Source organism: Crinia signifera, chromosome 3, assembly GCF_055691185.1.
Source record: "Crinia signifera chromosome 3, ASM5569118v1, whole genome shotgun sequence".
Lineage (NCBI taxonomy): Eukaryota > Metazoa > Chordata > Amphibia > Anura > Myobatrachidae > Crinia > Crinia signifera.
Genome location: NC_139219.1, coordinates 108584408 through 108603413, shown reverse-complemented (window position 1 = coordinate 108603413; position 19006 = coordinate 108584408). Strand labels below are relative to the sequence as shown.

Sequence of the window (19006 nt, the reverse complement as noted above, 5' to 3'; positions counted from 1 at the left end):
ACATTTGGCGACTGTATACGTCCACTGCCACATATGGTCCATTATTGAGATATACTCCCTTAAGTGTTGGATACTGTATGAAATCCTGTAACCTGCTGAAGTGTTAATACGTCTTGCTGACTTACTGTCCGCTAAGCCCCTGATGAAGTCAATTCGTTGACGAAACGCGTTGGGCCTACTACATCATCTGTACCAATAACAGACCTGCTGTATTTTTAAAGCTTGAAGTCTTTGTGAAGACTATGTATTAAATGTTCAATTTTAAACTGTTGAGTTTTCTTTAGCGCACTCTAAACCACTTCTGTATCTCTATTTGCCTATTTGGACTCGGCTAACAGGGGTCCATTAGAGTTGCTGCTTCTTTATCATCGTTGGGCGCGGTTTGGGTACTTTTCCTGTGATATATATATATATATGTTGCGGGGTAGCGGCACTCACATCACATCAATAATCAGATACTGTAGTCTGTAGTATATCAACATTTCGCTAACTTTATTAGCGTCTTCAGGATAAATATGAACATTAAAATCGCTCACCTTAAATAAGGAGAATCACCCATGTGCAAGCAGACGCCGGGACCCGTCTCCGCCTCCAGCCACTACGTCAAGGGGCGGGGCTTCACGTCGGGACTCGGCGCTGAACGTGTGATGTCACTGCGCTTTTAAAGTGTAAAGATACACCATCACCATACAAAGCAATGTAAAGATGCAACACTAGAGGGAAGAACAAAAAGAAAAGGCATATGTATTATACATACAGTATGATACAGTCATAGTACAACAAAACGCAACAGTACCATAAACATTAAAGGCAGGCAATATGATTAACACTTATAGATCTGTAGATACATCAGGGTATGTGCTTTATAAAAAACAAGCAAGGGAAATATTTTCATTTAACCCTTTGGGGCTAATGACATCCAATTGATGTATCCAATAGTTTTCTTTACGAATTAATGCTAAATTTCTATCACCACCCGTTCTCATGGGTGGGATATGGTCAACCATTCTATATTTGATACAGGAGATGGCACGTTTGTTCTCAGCGAAATGGCGAGCCACAGGTTGCTCACTTGTGCCAGTTTCAATGGCAGCACGTATCGCAGACCTGTGGGCCGCCATTCTCTCCTTGAACTTACACTGGGTTTTCCCAATGTAAGACAAACCACAAGGGCACAAAATTTGGTAAACAACATGGGTAGAATTACAATCCAGGCGATGTCTGATCTTGTATATTTTTCCCGAATGCGGGTGATAAAAAAAGTCGCCAGGTATCATGTATTTACATGTAGCACAAGCACATCAAATGCAACCCATTTTAGATTGTGATAAAAAATTTTCTTTTTTAATTTTGCCTACACCTGTCACGTCTGCTTTGACCAAATGATCCCTCAAGTTTTTATTTATTTTGTAGCAGGGCATAATTTTATAGTCACTCAGATGTAGTGCTGGGTCACTAGAGACTAATGGCCAGATCTTTTTGACTACGTTGGTAATGTCATGATGAATTGAACCTGCTGACATATATGGCATTTTATTGGTCAAGGGTTCTTTAATACGTTTTTTTAAAAGGTCATGGCGGGGCATTGTGAGTGCTTTTTCTCTATTTTTCATAAGGGATTTTCTCCCTCGGCCAGCAGGGGACACTGCAGAGTCATGACGTATGGGATAGCGTTGGTGCTGTGGAGTCGGCACTTTAAGATGCTTTTGAAGTGGCTGGCTCCTCCCCCCTCTATCCCCACCAAGCCCCAGTCTTAGTAAAAGTGCCCGATGGAGTCGGTCACTGCGTGGGAGTCTCCTTAAGGAGACTCAGTTTTTTAACTAAGAAATTAATTTTTTACTTTTATTTTTTACTGAGGACAGGCATCTGCCTGCTACGTGGGACCTGGAGGGGTCCGGTCGACACTGCACGCAGTGTTTCCTCCGGTACCCAGGTCACCAGAGCCACCGCTCTGGGGACCCGTAGCGGCTGCACGCAGCTTAGCAGGACGGGCCCAAGGCTTCTCCCCCGCACTCCAGGAGCTGCCTACGGGTAAGCGGCGCTGAGCGCCATTAGCAGGGGGCCGGCTGACGTGAGCGCGTCAGCCGCGACGGAGACAGCCGCAGCTTACAGTGCTCGCGGCGTTCTCCATTACTGCTATTTTTAAAATTGGAACCACTGAACGGCGCGGGAAGGACGCGCCAGAAGAGGGGCGGAGTTTACTCTTCCTCTCTCCGTCGGCGCCATTGTTCGGAACAAGCAGCAAGTCTCCTGCACGCGGTGACACTGTGAGTCTTAAGGGGGTAATTTGGGGCACCGTTATATATATTGGTAGCCTTTATTGGGAGGGTTGTGGCTCCTCTCTCCCTATCGAAGCACAAGCTTCAGCTGTCCTGTACTTTCTACTTCTGTGTGAGTGTGTGGTATTGTTATATACTGTTTGTCATGGCTGACAGGACCACTTCTTCTAAGGCAGCCCAAAAGGTTTACACCTGTAAGGCTTGCAGGGGTCAATACACTCAACATGTAAAGGGAGTATCCCTTTGTGAGTCATGCTATGCCTCTAAGCAGGGAACCAGTGTGAGCCATTCACCTTTACCTCAGTCTCCCTTACAGTCCTCAGAGGCTTGGCAGGCTATTCTGGCTAACCTCACAGCCGAACTAGCGGCATCAAAGCGGGATAGGGAGGTTTTTCAGTCCCAATTGACTCAAATTTCCTCCACAGTGGATTCACTGCAGCAGTCTGTGACTGCCTCAGTACAGGTTAGGCCATCCTCTCCGGGAACCGGGAAGAGGAAGGCTACTTCAGTGGTTTTAGTCCCAGATGATGATATCCAACTGGACCCTGACTACATAGACGAACCCTATCAGAATGTACCTGCTGATGATCTAGATCAGGGGTGGCCAACCCGCGGCTCGCGAGCCGCATGAGGCTCTTCTCCCCTTTATCTGCGGCTCGGCGGGTTGGGCGTGCACGCCGCCACATAAGCAGAGACCCAAACACAATGTGAGAGTATTGTGTTGAACTGACGCTGGAGACGCTGTTGCTGCCGCCGGTGTCCTCCTAGTGCGACAGCTCATGCGCAGGGTCACTCCTTGTGCGGACCGTCAGTTCTGTGAATGCCGAAGCCGCGGCCGCATGGGGAGTGATCCGGGGCATGTGCTGTCGTGCTCGGAGGTTGCTGGCGGCAGCAGCGTCTCCAGCACCAGTTCAATACTATTCAAATCCTCCCCCAGACAGCAGCAATTCTGCAGAGGGATGGAAGAGCCAGTGACAGTTGGATTATTCCTCCCTCCTCCCCTTTAACTTTTTCTGTGCTGCAAAGCACTACTGGGAAGAGTGCAGGAGGCAGGGAGCTGCTGGGAGAGACTGGCCAGGAAGTAACTGTGGAGTGCCAGCTTAAGTTGCACATGCAGCAATTTCTTCCAGGACCACTGGCTCTGTGCAGTGTGCACCCCGGGAACATGGAGATAACAAGATGCTGAATGCTGACCTTTGGTCTGCGAGTGTCCAGTAGCAATGGTGGTTGCAGAGTGGACACTGCACCCTGTTACCAGCATGGCCTTGAATTTCTCCTGTCACTAGATATAAAGGACGCGTACCTGCATGTCCCAATCTGGGAACCTCATCAGCGATTCTTGAGATTCGCCCTGCAGGATCGTCATTTCCAGTTCAGGGGACTACCCTTCGGACTTTCTTCCGCTCCTCGGGTTTTTACAAAAATAATGGCCTGTATGACCAAGGCCCTTCGTCTGCAGGGGATAACTATTATCCCCTACTTAGACGACCTCCTCCTCAAAGCTCCAACTCGGGAAAAGCTTATGGCAGACGCCATGACAACTTGCAGGTTTTTAGTGAAAAATGGGTGGATTGTGAACTTCAAAAAATCCCAACTCAACCCATCGCAACGCCTACAATTTCTGGGCCTCATATTGGACACAGTAGAGGAAAGGATTTTCCTACCACCGGACAAGATCATAGCTCTACAAGCAAAGGTCAGACAGGTTCTGCATCAGCGAAGACTCTCAGCACATCTGTGCACTCAACTCCTGGGTCTGATGGTAGCTGCGTTCGAGGCGGTCCCATACGGTCGCTTCCATTCTCGGACTTTCCAAGAGAATCTACTATCACAATGGTCGGGCTCACACCTGCAGATTCACAAGTGTATCATCCTGTTTCAGAAGGCTCGCTCATCCCTTCTTTGGTGGCTTCACACTCCAAACCTGCTTCAGGGATGCAGTTTCAGCCCTTGCACATGGACAGTCGTCACAACAGACGCCAGCCTCAAGGGCTGGGGAGCAGTCGCCCTAGGCCACCGGTTCCAAGGACGCTGGTCGCTGCAGGAGGCAAAGCTTCCGATCAATATCTTGGAACTAAGAGCCATCAGACTAACTTTAGTGCAGGCTCACAGCCTGCTCCGAGGTCTACAGATCAGGATACAATCAGACAACGTGACCGCGGTCGCATATATAAATCGACAAGGGGGCACCAAGAGCAGGGCAGGCATGCGAGAAGTCCGTCCCATACTAGAATGGGCAGAAGCCCACGCCAAGGCCTTTTCAGCAATATTTATTCCGGGAGTGGAAAATTGGCAGGCGGACTATCTAAGTCGCCAAACGTTTCTTCCAGGGGAGTGGTCCCTTCACCTGGAGGTCTTCCATCAACTGACTCTTCGGTGGGGGACCCCCAACATAGACCTGATGGCCTCCATATTGAATCATCAGGTTCCTCTCTACTGTGCCAGGTCCCTGGATCCAGGAGCAGTGGCAGTCGACGCCCTATCAATACCATGGCACTACCAACTGGTATACATATTTCCACCATTCCCGTTGCTTCCAAGAGTCCTGAAGAAACTGAAAAGAGAAACAACAGCCATCTTAATTGCCCCGAATTGGCCGAGGAGGGCATGGTACTCGGATCTAAACCTAATGTCAATAGACAGCCCATGGCTTCTACCTCAAAGAGAAGACTTGCTTCTCCAAGGACCATTCACCTTCCAAAACTTACGTCTTCTGCATTTAACGGCATGGTTGTTGAGGCCGAATTGCTGAAACGCAGAGGTATCCCATCCAGGGTTATTCCAACAATGCTCGATGCTAGGAAGAGTGTGACTTCGGCCCATTACCACAGGATTTGGAAGACCTACATTTCCTGGTGCGAAAAGCTCGGCTATCCTAAGGCGGTGTTTAGCCTACATAGGTTACTGGAATTTCTCCAGGAAGGTCTGGACAAAGGTCTTCGTTTAGCCTCTCTGAAGGTGCAACTGGCGGCGCTATCTGTCTTCTTTCACCGCAGGGTAGCGGTCATTCCAGAGATACAGACGTTTTTAAAGGGGGTGTTGAGGCTTCATCCTCCCTTCAGATCGCCCACTGAACCCTGGGACTTATCAGTGGTTTTGCGATACTTGCAATCGGACCTTTTTGAACCGTTAGATTCGGTACATCTAAAATATGTCACCTGGAAGACTGTTATGCTAGTTGCATTAGCTTCAGCTCGTCGTGTTTCGGAACTTGGGGCCTTATCATGTCGCCCCCCTTTCTTACAGTTCTACACTGACAGGGCAGAATTAAGGACTAATAGTTCTTTTCTTCCTAAGGTGGTTTCATCTTAACCAGCCGATTATCATTCCAGCTTTCACCGAAGACTCTGCTTCCCTAGATGCTGTAAGGGCATTGCGAATATACTTGGAAAAAACGTCAGCATTGCGGAAGACTGACAGTCTTTTTGTTCTCTATTGTCATGAACGCAGGGGATGGCCTGTGTCCAAGAGAACGTTGGCTCGTTGGATGTGCCTCACCATTAAAGAGGCCTACAGACATGCAAACAGGAATGTGCCTTCAGCCATTACGGCTCATTCGACAAGGTCGGTTAGCACGTCATGGGCCCTGGCAAGAGGGGTGTCCCTCTCCCAGGTGTGCAGAGCTGCGACCTGGGCAAGTGCAAACACCTTTGCCCGGTTCTATAAATTTGACGCCTTTGCCAAAGCTGAAGCATCTTTTGGCAGGGCTGTTCTGGGGGAATCTCAGTGCTCTCCCACCCGGGAGTAGTGCTTTGGTATTCTTCCCATACGTCATGACTCTGCAGTGTCCCCTGCTGGCCGAGGGAGAAATAAGGAATTTGGTACTCACCGATAATTCCCTTTCTCCAAGGCAGCAGGGGACACTGCACGCCCTCCCAGCGCTGTTTTCCTGCCAGGTTATATAAGTTACTACCGTGTTCCTACAAGTTGGTCTTTCCTCAGGAAGACTCAGTTTGCCATGCCTATGTATCATACATGTTGTAGTTATGTTGGGTGATTCTGTTATCTATACCTTACTAACGCTCAGATCGTTCATCTGATTAAATATTACATGATTTATGTCGTTCATCTGATTAAATATTACATGATTTATGTTGTTGTATGTCATGTCTTGTATCCTCCTCCTTCTAGTTCTTCTTGCCTTTTTTTCTCTTTCTCTCTCGGTCACAGTTTTACTAGGACTGGGGCTTGGTGGGGATAGAGGGGGGAGGAGCCAGCCACTTCAAAAGCATCTTAAAGTGCCGACTCCACCGCACCAACGCTATCCCATACGTCATGACTCTGCAGTGTCCCCTGCTGCCTTAGAGAAAGGGAATTATCGGTGAGTACCAAATTCCTTATTTCTGTCATATCCCCGATCTTGAAATTTAGCAATCAGAGCATCTACCTGTTTAGTAGCATTGTCAATATTATCATTAATTCTACAAGTCCTGATCATCTGTGAGAAAGGCAGACCCAGCTTCAATTTTTCAGGATGACAACTAGATCTATGTAACAAAGAATTCCTATCAGTTGATTTGATGTACACAGTAGTCTGTATATCAGAATTGATGCACTTAATAGCTACATCCAAGAAATTAGTGGAGAATTTGTCCATGTCCATAGTGAATTTCACAGGGCTGTTGGATGAATTATGTACATCAATCAGATTTTTAAAAGAATCTGCATACCCAGTCCATATGATGAACAAGTCATCAATAAAGCGTGAAAAAAATAGGATCTGGGTACTGATGGAGCTATCAGAAAATATATCATCTTCCACCATGAACATGTAACAATTAGCATAGCTCGGGGCCACTGAGGACCCCGTAGCACACCCAAGGAGTTGCAGATAAAATCTGCCATCAAATAAAAAATAATTTTCGGTTAGTATGAATAACAGTAAGTCCATAAAAAATTCAATGTATCCCTCAGTGAAGATGCCCTCAGATTGAAGAAGCCGTTTAACTGCAAGCATACCAGAATTGTGGGGTATGATAGTATACAAGCTTGAAACTCAAAAACCCGGTGATATAAGGGAACTGCAGGAAGCCAAAATGAAGGCCCCCTCCAAAAAACAGGATAATGGGGGGGGATAAGAAGGAGAGGAGCAAAAACTCCAAAATACCATTTGTGATGGAATATACAGTGAGGAGCAAAAATACTGTTAAAAATATTAAAAATTTGTGGAACATGGTCAAAACTGACCCTGACCTTAAATGTTTCCACAAAAAAGAACTCATGCCCAGTTTTAAAGGTGGGAGGAACATTAAGGACCAGGTGATGATAACAGATATCACCGGGTTTTTGAGTTCACCCAGTAGAGAACATTTTTTAACAAGAGGCAACGGTAATTTTAAATGTACTGGATGTACGACATGCTCCTACTTAATACCAGGGGATCACTTCAATCATCCCCAATCTGGCAAAAAAATCTCAATTAGATGGCCCCTTACATGCTCCACGACCTTTACTGTCTACACCATCACATGCCCATGTGGTTTGGTGTATGTAGGCAAGACCGAATGCGCCTTCAAAACCAGGATGGCCCAACATCGATCGGCCATTAGGGCAGCATGGAAAAAGTGATCAACCGGTGGCCCGCCATTATATAGAAAATAAACACACCATGGCATCATTGAAGTACAGAATGATAGACCATGTACCCCCTCAATTAGAGGAGGGGACCGCGGCAAAAAATAGTTGCGGTTGGAATCTAGATGGATTCACCGGTTGGACACGGTAGCACCCCGGGGGTTAAATGAATCCCTAAGCTTAATCAATTTCCTGTAAATGGGGAGGCTCACCAGGGCGGGAGTAGTCGAAGCAGACAAACATAGTGACGCCATAGGGCAATTAGACCGATTTGAATAATGTAAAGGTCACATCAGGGGCGAATTTAGGGGCCAGGCCGCCCCTAGGCACAACATTTTTTGCCCCCCCCCCTATTTTAATGCAGGGTTGCCGACTTTTTCTGTCGGAGAGGAGACTTCCAGCTGCAGTTCGGGGGGCGGGGCTTGAGCTATACATCATTAAGCCCCGCCCCAGGATGGTAAAAACCCCAATTCACAGATCTACGTGGAGGGGGCGGGGCTAAAATGACGCGATTTTAGCTCCGCCCCCTCCTCTGAGACCCGCGGATTGATGGATTTCAATCCAAAGGTATGGGGAAGACGCCGCAATCGGGGGGTGGCGTGGGGGTCCCCCAGAATCCGGGAGGGTTGCCCACCTTTCCGGGGGGCCGGGAGGAGGACCAGATTTTCGGGATCCTCCCGGTAATTCCGGGAGGGTCGGCAACCCTGTTTTAATGTAATCATAAATGTATATATATTTTGTTATTTATATATTTCATAAAAATTTAACTGTAGCCCACCTTCATATTTTTTTAAGCACTCTGGACTGCTCACTGTACGGAGGACCCGAAGGGAGGCACTTATTAGTACAGTGATTAGCACAGTGTCTCCATCAGTCTCTCTCCGGCTCACACACTGTGACTGACTGAGCGCAGGAAGGATCTGCGCGCCAATCAGCTCAGCTGCTGGATACACAGCAGCCAATAGACTGTGTGTGTGGAGTAGCCAATGGGCGGGAGCCGGCAGCAATGAGCCATTTTCGGACGCGCAGGGGACCGTCGGATCCAGCCACTAAGCGGTGATGTAATGCATGGCAGAGTGGTGGGCAGTGGCGGGTGATGAGCGGCGCTGCCGCCGACATAGGATAATTTGCGGCAGCGGCGCTGCCGCCGACATAGGATAATTTGCGGCGGCGGCGCTCGTCACTTGCCACTGCCCACCCGCTGTGCCATTTAACAGAATGTCAGCCTGCCTGCCGCCCTTAATTAGTGCCGCCCTGAGGCCGGTGCCTCACGGGCCTAGGCACAAATCCGGCCCTGGGTCACATAAAAGATTTTTTGACATTTGCAATTATTAACCATGTCTAGATAAGGTTTAACAGAGCAGAGGATGAGGGGTGTCATTAATTAATTTTTACAATAATTTTTTTCATAATGAATATATGTAGTTTTATCCTATTTTCTTTTTGCACTTATATGATCTTTCAGGGAACATAGTCCCTGGAATGCTATTAAATTGGTACACTAAATATTGACCAGATCCATATAGAGCGTTTTAATTAGATTTTACACAGGATCGCACATCAGGGGGTTAATTTTAACATATAAACAGCGCACAACAACATGAGGATATACAAAGAGATACACGGCAAATGAACACACTGTGATGTTTATTTAATAATATTTATTGCACTGTACACTAGGTAAATAACATGAGATAGATGCGTGAAAATGCCTGCAAACTTGTATTTTATGTATGTATTTTTATTTACAGCGGTTGCCATGGAGCCGCCGATGCTGCCGGGATCGTGTCACTTCCGGATGGCGCCACTACACGTGACCGGAAGTTGATGGAGCCCCGGGACGGCCAGACGGAGCGGGCACCGCGCACGGGGGTACAGCGTCACGGGGGAGGGGGGGGGGAGTTTATGCACTTTAAGATTGTATATAAATATGTGTCACTGTGAGTGACTGTGTTGGTCCTGAGGAAGTGGATTTGGTCCACGAAACTTAGACAGACAATAAAGGATGTGGTTTTCACGTTGATTCACTAAAGCTTACAGTCTCCTGAGTGCCTCCTTACAGAGCAGTATATATATATATATATATATATATATATATATATATATATATATATATGCATTCAATAAATGAAGATGCGGCGACTGATTGCTCAAAAATAGTAAATACTATGTGTGCTGGTCCGCACTTGTTAAGAAACCATAAAAAAGTATGTATTAGAAGTGGACACAATAAATATTTCACTATGGATAAAAAATGTCAAAAGGTACGTATAAAAAATATATAAGCATTTATTTAAACAAAGTAGACGATATTTCCTAAAAGATTAAACAGACAATGAATAAAAATGTTCTAACCTAAAATGATCCTAAAATCAATTATAAGGTGCAATAAGAGAGAAAGGGTAGCTTAACTTATAGAGATGAGACAGGAGGGCTAGAGAGTCCCAACGCGTTTCGTCCTTCTGACTTTATCAAGGGGTGCAAGTAGACTGAGGCCAGACCTATATTTATACTGGTATACCTCCTGTTTCTAGAGTGACATCACTTCCTGTCACTCATTAGTAACATCTTAGATAACGGGGTGAACGACACTAAATATACTGATCACCTGTATCTATATAGTGGGGCGCTATAATATTAATAAAAGCAGCATGAACAGATGAAAGAAACGAATAATAAAACTGCAGAAAAAGCTTAATTGGATGTGTGCGCGGTACTTCCGCCACACATCCGGTGTCCGGGTAGCGCTAGTGCGCATGCGCCCTTGTCTAGTTCATCTAGATGCCAGGCTTCCAGTGCAGGACCGATCCGCGCTACTGCGCATGCGTCCGTGACGTCCGGGTTCTCTAGTGGTTAGAGCGGCGTCTTCAGGCTGTGCATGGCGTCTGTATTCTCTGTATAGTTCTTTGTATCGTTCTTAATGCGGCGGCCATTTTAGTGCAGACCACTGGTCCTTTCTTATGCTCAGGAATAGCGGTGGCCATTTTCTAACAGGTTTTTCTTATGGCAATATAGATTGAGATAGAAAAAAGCACGTAAATTGCATTGTAATAATAAAATATATTGCTTACATTTATAATTCGTATGTTAATGTGACTGGTCGACGTGGAGTGGGTAATTAGAGGTGTTAACCATATTAAATAGAAACCCTGTGGGCATTGAGCAATTTTTAAAAATGGCAAGTGCACAGAGTGATAAGTGCACAAAGTGACTAGTGCTTAATACATTGAAATAATTGATTAGATTGTATATTAAAAGTGATGTGCTTATAAATAATTCAAGGGTAGCATAATTAATTATATTTATTTTATTAGTGAATGACAATAACGTAAATAATAATTAGGTATAGTAAATATAATTTATTTATCATTTAAAACCCTCCCTTCGATACCACACTGTTGTTTATATGTGACAATGACCAAAGTTCACCGGCGTAGGCTACAGCACTGAATTTTCCCGGGTGGTCTCCCATCCCGGTACTTGTCCAGCCCCAACACTGCTTAGCTTCCAAGATCGGACGAGATTGGGCGTGTACCAGTAATGTGGTGTGACTGTAGGAGCTTGAACAGGTCTAATGCATAGTCGTCCGAATCAGTGGTTCTTAAGGGAGGGTATTCTAAAGTGATCGTGCTTAGTGGGAATTAAAAAAGGGGTGATAAAATAAGTTAGCGGCAAATAAGACCTTATAAAAATGGGGCAATTTCATAACTTTCATTAAAACCGTCTGGATGCATGGTTTTAAGTTCGAATATCCAGAACATCTCTCTTTGCGAAAGTTTATTGGCTAGGTCACCTCCTCTGGGGCCTAGTCTCACGTGTTCGATTGCCTTGAAAGTGAGTCCTTCTGGGTTAGCATCATGCTGCGTCTGGAAATGTTTGTAAATCGCATGGGTATCCACTTTGTTCTTAATGTTCCTGCAGTGTTCTTGTATGCGTAGTTTTAGTATTCGTTTTGTTTTGCCAACATATTTTAATTGGCAAGGACACTCTAGCAGATAAATCACCGAAGATGTATTACAGTTCATGAAATCTTTAATTTTATATTCCTTGCTGATATCTGAGTTCGTGAAGCTTTTCCTGTTCGGGTGTACATGCTTGCATATATTACATTTGCCGCACTTGTATGTTCCTTTACATTTTGGTCCCGATGGGTCTTGGTCACCTTTAGTGGTTAAAAGACTGGGTGCCAGGATGTCTTTCAGGTTTCTGGATTTCTTGAAGATTAATGCTGGTCGTTGGGGGAGAATCTCCTTAAGTATTGGATCCATTAGAAGGATATTCCAATGGTCGTTCAAAGATTTTCTTATTTTTGGTTCATGTTGGCTGAAGGTAGTTATAAAGGCTGTGGAATTGTTTTTTTCATTTTTTGTTGTTTTATACTGTAGGAGTTCCTCTCTGTTTGTGTTTTGAATTCTTGATGTTGCTTGTTGTAAAATATTTTGGGGGTAGTCTTTCTCTTCAAACCTTTTCTTATATACTTCTAATTGTTTTGCACAGTCCTCCTCTTTACTGCAGTTCCTCTTTATCCTATGGAACTGGGAGTAAGGTATATTTTCTTTCCACTTCCGTTGGTGGTTGCTGTTAAAATGTAAATAACTGTTGGTGTCCACTGTTTTGACAAAGTTGAGTGTGTTGACTGACTTATTTTCCCCTTGTAGTATCAGGTCCAGGAATTTAATTTGGTTTCCGTTGAAGTTTGATGTAAATTTCAGATTCACAAGGGAAAATATATATGTAATATATAATCAGGCGCAAGTGGTTAATTAAATAATTAATATAAGAAACAATATATTAAATGGCAGCTCCCAATGGATTCCCAGCAGGGGATCCAATGAAACAAAATCTAGGGGATATAATTATTCTAATCAAATAATTATAGAGAGCGCACTGAATTAAGCACAAATATTTATTAAAAAACAATAGATGAAAAGCTCATATAAACGATCACAATTATTTAATAAAATATAACAATAAAATCAATAGGATATAAAATAGTTATAGACCACTGGGCAATCACTGATGCCCCACCCAATGCTATATGAATAATGTCCAGTTGCTCTTACCCACTAAGGATGATGTTATGTCCAATAGCGGGGAACTTGTAATTGAGTTTGATGAGATATGAGAAGACAAAGTCCATCCAGTAAGTTTATGGAAATATGTGATGTTTGATTGGGGGAAAAAAAAAAAACGGAGGGGGATTTGTAGAGATGAAAAGGTGACTCGCAGAGCAGCCTCGCTGTTGGAAATAGATGTATCTGTGCTACAACCGGCAGATGATGGTAATGAGCCGGGAGCACTCCATAGTGAACCAGCGGCGCGGCTAGGTGTATGTTGGAGAAGTCTGTCTCATCTACCACCGTGACGTTCTGGGGAAGAGAGCCAACGGTGGGAGTGACGGGGTACCTGCCGCACTTGGTCTCGGGGTCTGGAGCGAGTCACACCTCGTCGGGGAGCCTGTGGATGGTAAAGTCCGGGATCGCCACAGGTCACCCTTCTGCTCACAGGTATCAGCCCCGAGGATAGGAAATAAATCTGGTGATTTGAAGCAAAGTGGTGGGTAAAGGTGAGTGCCGGGTGGTCCTCCCGGTCTTAACGCGTTTCTCCGTCGTGGGATCAGACGGTTTCCTCAGATTGCCCATGGGTGGGGCATCAGTGATTGCCCAGTGGTCTATAACTATTTTATATCCTATTGATTTTATTGTTATATTTTATTAAATAATTGTGATCGTTTATATGAGCTTTTCATCTATTGTTTTTTAATAAATATTTGTGCTTAATTCAGTGCGCTCTCTATAATTATTTGATTAGAATAATTATATCCCCTAGATTAAATTTCAGATTCAACTGGTTACCTCCTATGTATTTCAAAAATTCTTCAAAAGTTTCTTCCGTACCTTCCCAAATGATTAAAATGTCATCTATATAACGTTTATAAAATTTGACATTATTCTTAAAAACGTGATCGGTATAGATAAAACGTCTCTCCCAGCTTCCCATAAAAAGATTTGCAAAACTAGGGGCAAATGTCGTCCCCATTGCGGTCCCGCATTTTTGTAAAAAGAACTGGTCTAAAAATTTAAAATAATTGTGACTTAAGATGAACTTCATTGCATCGCATATGAAGGTTTTGTGATTCAGATCCAATTCGGTGTCTTCTTCAAGAAATTCTTTGCACGCGTTTATTCCCATCTCATGATCAATGCATGTGTAAAGGGACTGGACATCAATGGTTGCCCAGTTAAAGGAATTGTCCCATTCAAAATTTTTTAAAAGGTTTAAAACTGTGGTAGTGTCCTTTAAAAATGCCGGGAGGTCTCTTACATATTTACTCAGGAATATGTCCACATATTCCGAGAGTCCGGATGTAAGGGAGTCTATTCCTGCCACGATAGGGCGACCAGGCGGATTCTCTAGAGTCTTATGTATCTTGGGCAGGAAATAAAAAATGGGGGTGATGGGGTTGGTCTTCATCAGGAACTGGTACTCTTCTTTTGTGATAGTATTGCTCCGAAGGCCTTGTAGGAGTAAAGTGCGTAGTTCATCGGTGAAAGTTTCCGTGGGGTCCCTCTTGAGTGCCGTATAGGAAGATGTGTCCCCCAGGAGTCTGTTAGCTTCCTTCTCATAATTTTCACGGTCCATAATGACCAACCCCCCCCCCTTATCAGCCGGTTTGAGGACTAATTCCTTATTTTCCTTAAGTGCTTTGAGTGCTTCCCTCTCCTTGTTGGACAGGTTCTTCTGCTGTATTGGTTGTGCTTCATTTTCACATAGGTCCTTTTTAACGAGGTCGAAGAAGATGTTGATGTGGTTCCCTTTAGATTCGATCGGATAGTATTTTGAAGTGGGTTTTAACCCTGATTTTGACCTATTCTCGTAGTTACTTATTGCCGCGTTTTCTTTTCTTGCAAAATGTCTCTTAAGTGTTAATTTTCTAACAAACTTGTTCAGGTCTATATATGTTTCAAATTTGTTCATTCCGCCGGTTGGTGCGAAGTTTAGTCCCTTGCTTAGTAGTGATGCTTCTGCTGTTGTCAGGTCATGTTTGGAAAGGTTAAAAATCCCTTTAGGTTTTGCCGTTATTGCAGGTTTCTTTTCTTGAGGTCTCTTCCTCCTTCCGCTCCGTTTGCCTCTTCGTCTGTTAGTCTTCGTTTGAGTGGTGATGCGTGTTTGATGTTCTCTTTCAGATTCGTTCTAAAGGTGACCAAGACCCATCGGGACCAAAATGTAAAGGAGCATACAAGTGCGGCAAATGTAATATATGCAAGCATGTACACCCGAACAGGAAAAGCTTCACGAACTCAGATATCAGCAAGGAATATAAAATTAAAGATTTCATGAACTGTAATACATCTTCGGTGATTTATCTGCTAGAGTGTCCTTGCCAATTAAAATATGTTGGCAAAACAAAACGAATACTAAAACTACGCATACAAGAACACTGCAGGAACATTAAGAACAAAGTGGATACCCATGCGATTTACAAACATTTCCAGACGCAGCATGACGCCAACCCAGAAGGACTCACTTTCAAGGCAATCGAACACGTGAGACTAGGCCCCAGAGGAGGCGACCTAGCCAATAAACTTTCGCAAAGAGAGATGTTCTGGATATTCGAACTTAAAACCATGCATCCAGACGGTTTTAATGAAAGTTATGAAATTGCCCCGTTTTTATAAGGTCTTATTTGCCGCTAACTTATTTTATCACCCCTTTTTTAATTCCCACTAAGCACGATCACTTTAGAATACCCTCCCTTAAGAACCACTACTAAGCAAGGGACTAAACTTCGCACCAACCGGCGGAATGAACAAATTTGAAACATATATAGACCTGAACAAGTTTGTTAGAAAATTAACACTTAAGAGACATTTTGCAAGAAAAGAAAACGCGGCAATAAGTAACTACGAGAATAGGTCAAAATCAGGGTTAAAACCCACTTCAAAATACTATCCGATCGAATCTAAAGGGAACCACATCAACATCTTCTTCGACCTCGTTAAAAAGGACCTATGTGAAAATGAAGCACAACCAATACAGCAGAAGAACCTATCCAACAAGGAGAGGGAAGCACTCAAAGCACTTAAGGAAAATAAGGAATTAGTCCTCAAACCGGCTGATAAGGGGGGGGGGGGTTGGTCATTATGGACCGTGAAAATTATGAGAAGGAAGCTAACAGACTCCTGGGGGACACATCTTCCTATACGGCACTCAAGAGGGACCCCACGGAAACTTTCACCGATGAACTACGCACTTTACTCCTACAAGGCCTTCGGAGCAATACTATCACAAAAGAAGAGTACCAGTTCCTGATGAAGACCAACCCCATCACCCCCATTTTTTATTTCCTGCCCAAGATACATAAGACTCTAGAGAATCCGCCTGGTCGCCCTATCGTGGCAGGAATAGACTCCCTTACATCCGGACTCTCGGAATATGTGGACATATTCCTGAGTAAATATGTAAGAGACCTCCCGGCATTTTTAAAGGACACTACCACAGTTTTAAACCTTTTAAAAAATTTTGAATGGGACAATTCCTTTAACTGGGCAACCATTGATGTCCAGTCCCTTTACACATGCATTGATCATGAGATGGGAATAAACGCGTGCAAAGAATTTCTTGAAGAAGACACCGAATTGAATCTGAATCACAAAACCTTCATATGCGATGCAATGAAGTTCATCTTAAGTCACAATTATTTTAAATTTTTAGACCAGTTCTTTTTACAAAAATGCGGGACCGCAATGGGGACGACATTTGCCCCTAGTTTTGCAAATCTTTTTATGGGAAGCTGGGAGAGACGTTTTATCTATACCGATCACGTTTTTAAGAATAATGTCAAATTTTATAAACGTTATATAGATGACATTTTAATCATTTGGGAAGGTACGGAAGAAACTTTTGAAGAATTTTTGAAATACATAGGAGGTAACCAGTTGAATCTGAAATTTACATCAAACTTCAACGGAAACCAAATTGAATTCCTGGACCTGATACTACAAGGGGAAAATAAGTCAGTCAACACACTCAACTTTGTCAAAACAGTGGACACCAACAGTTATTTACATTTTAACAGCAACCACCAACGGAAGTGGAAAGAAAATATACCTTACTCCCAGTTCCATAGGATAAAGAGGAACTGCAGTAAAGAGGAGGACTGTGCAAAACAATTAGAAGTATATAAGAAAAGGTTTGAAGAGAAAGACTACCCCCAAAATATTTTACAACAAGCAACATCAAGAATTCAAAACACAAACAGAGAGGAACTCCTACAGTATAAAACAACAAAAAATGAAAAAAACAATTCCACAGCCTTTATAACTACCTTCAGCCAACATGAACCAAAAATAAGAAAATCTTTGAACGACCATTGGAATATCCTTCTAATGGATCCAATACTTAAGGAGATTCTCCCCCAACGACCAGCATTAATCTTCAAGAAATCCAGAAACCTGAAAGACATCCTGGCACCCAGTCTTTTAACCACTAAAGGTGACCAAGACCCATCGGGACCAAAATGTAAAGGAGCATACAAGTGCGGCAAATGTAATATATGCAAGCATGTACACCCGAACAGGAAAAGCTTCACGAACTCAGATATCAGCAAGGAATATAAAATTAAAGATTTCATGAACTGTAATACATCTTCGGTGATTTATCTGCTAGAGTGTCCTTGCCAATTAAAATATGTTGGCAAAACAAAACGAATACTAAAACTACGCATACAAGAACACTGCAGGAACATTAAGAACAAAGTGGATACCCATGCGATTTACAAACATTTCCAGACGCAGCATGACGCCAACCCAGAAGGACTCACTTTCAAGGCAATCGAACACGTGAGACTAGGCCCCAGAGGAGGCGACCTAGCCAATAAACTTTCGCAAAGAGAGATGTTCTGGATATTCGAACTTAAAACCATGCATCCAGACGGTTTTAATGAAAGTTATGAAATTGACCCGTTTTTATAAGGTCTTATTTGCCGCTAACTTATTTTATCACCCCTTTTTTAATTCCCACTAAGCACGATCACTTTAGAATACCCTCCCTTAAGAACCACTGATTCGGACGACTATGCATTAGACCTGTTCAAGCTCCTACAGTCACACCACATTACTGGTACACGCCCAATCTCGTCCGATCTTGGAAGCTAAGCAGTGTTGGGGCTGGACAAGTACCGGGATGGGAGACCACCCGGGAAAATTCAGTGCTGTAGCCTACGCCGGTGAACTTTGGTCATTGTCACATATAAACAACAGTGTGGTATCGAAGGGAGGGTTTCAAATGATAAATAAATTATATTATTATTTACGTTATTGTCATTCACTAATAAAATAAATATAATTAATTATGCTACCCTTGAATTATTTATAAGCACATCACTTTTAATATACAATCTAATCAATTATTTCAATGTATTAAGCACTAGTCACTTTGTGCACTTATCACTCTGTGCACTTGCCATTTTTAAAAATTGCTCAATGCCCACAGGGTTTCTATTTAATATGGTTAACACCTCTAATTACCCACTCCACGTCGACCAGTCACATTAACATACGAATTATAAATGTAAGCAATATATTTTATTATTACAATGCAATTTACGTGCTTTTTTCTATCTCATTCTATATTGCCATAAGAAAAACCTGTTAGAAAATGGCCACCGCTATTCCTGAGCATAAGAAAGGACCAGTGGTCTGCACTAAAATGGCCGCCGCATTAAGAACGATACAAAGAACTATACAGAGAATACAGACGCCATGCACAGCCTGAAGACGCCGCTCTAACCACTAGAGAACCCGGACGTCACGGACGTATGCGCAGTAGCGCCGATCGGTCCTGCACTGGAAGCCTGGCATCTAGATGAACTAGACGCGGGCGCATGCGCACTAGCGCTACCCGGACACCGGATGTGTGGCGGAAGTACCGCGCACACATCCAATTAAGCTTTTTCTGCAGTTTTATTATTCGTTTCTTTCATCTGTTCATGCTGCTTTTATTAATATTATAGCGCCCCACTATATAGATACAGGTGATCAGTATATTTAGTGTCGTTCACCCCGTTATCTAAGATGTTACTAATGAGTGACAGGAAGTGATGTCACTCTAGAAACAGGAGGTATACCAGTATAAATATAGGTCTGGCCTCA

The 19006-nt window shown here is 43.6% G+C and overlaps 1 protein-coding gene and 2 pseudogenes across 3 annotated transcripts in view; 2 read left to right on the top strand and 1 right to left on the bottom strand.

Moving 5' to 3' along the window:
- Positions 1–19006, top strand: part of NTPCR (nucleoside-triphosphatase, cancer-related) — a 109709-nt gene that overhangs the window by 76869 nt on the left and 13834 nt on the right. The window contains exon 5 of one of the 3 annotated variants that reach the window (XR_014471646.1): positions 9605–9725. The exons of 1 other annotated variant lie outside the window; for it this stretch is intronic. The gene's annotated coding sequence lies outside the window, so the exon portion shown is untranslated. Of the gene's footprint in view, positions 1–9604; positions 9730–19006 lie in introns of those variants that run through there. One more of the 3 variants, XR_014471645.1, reaches the window with a different exon arrangement.
- Positions 11289–11412, bottom strand: LOC146065133 (5S ribosomal RNA; annotated as a pseudogene).
- Positions 17952–18075, top strand: LOC146065121 (5S ribosomal RNA; annotated as a pseudogene).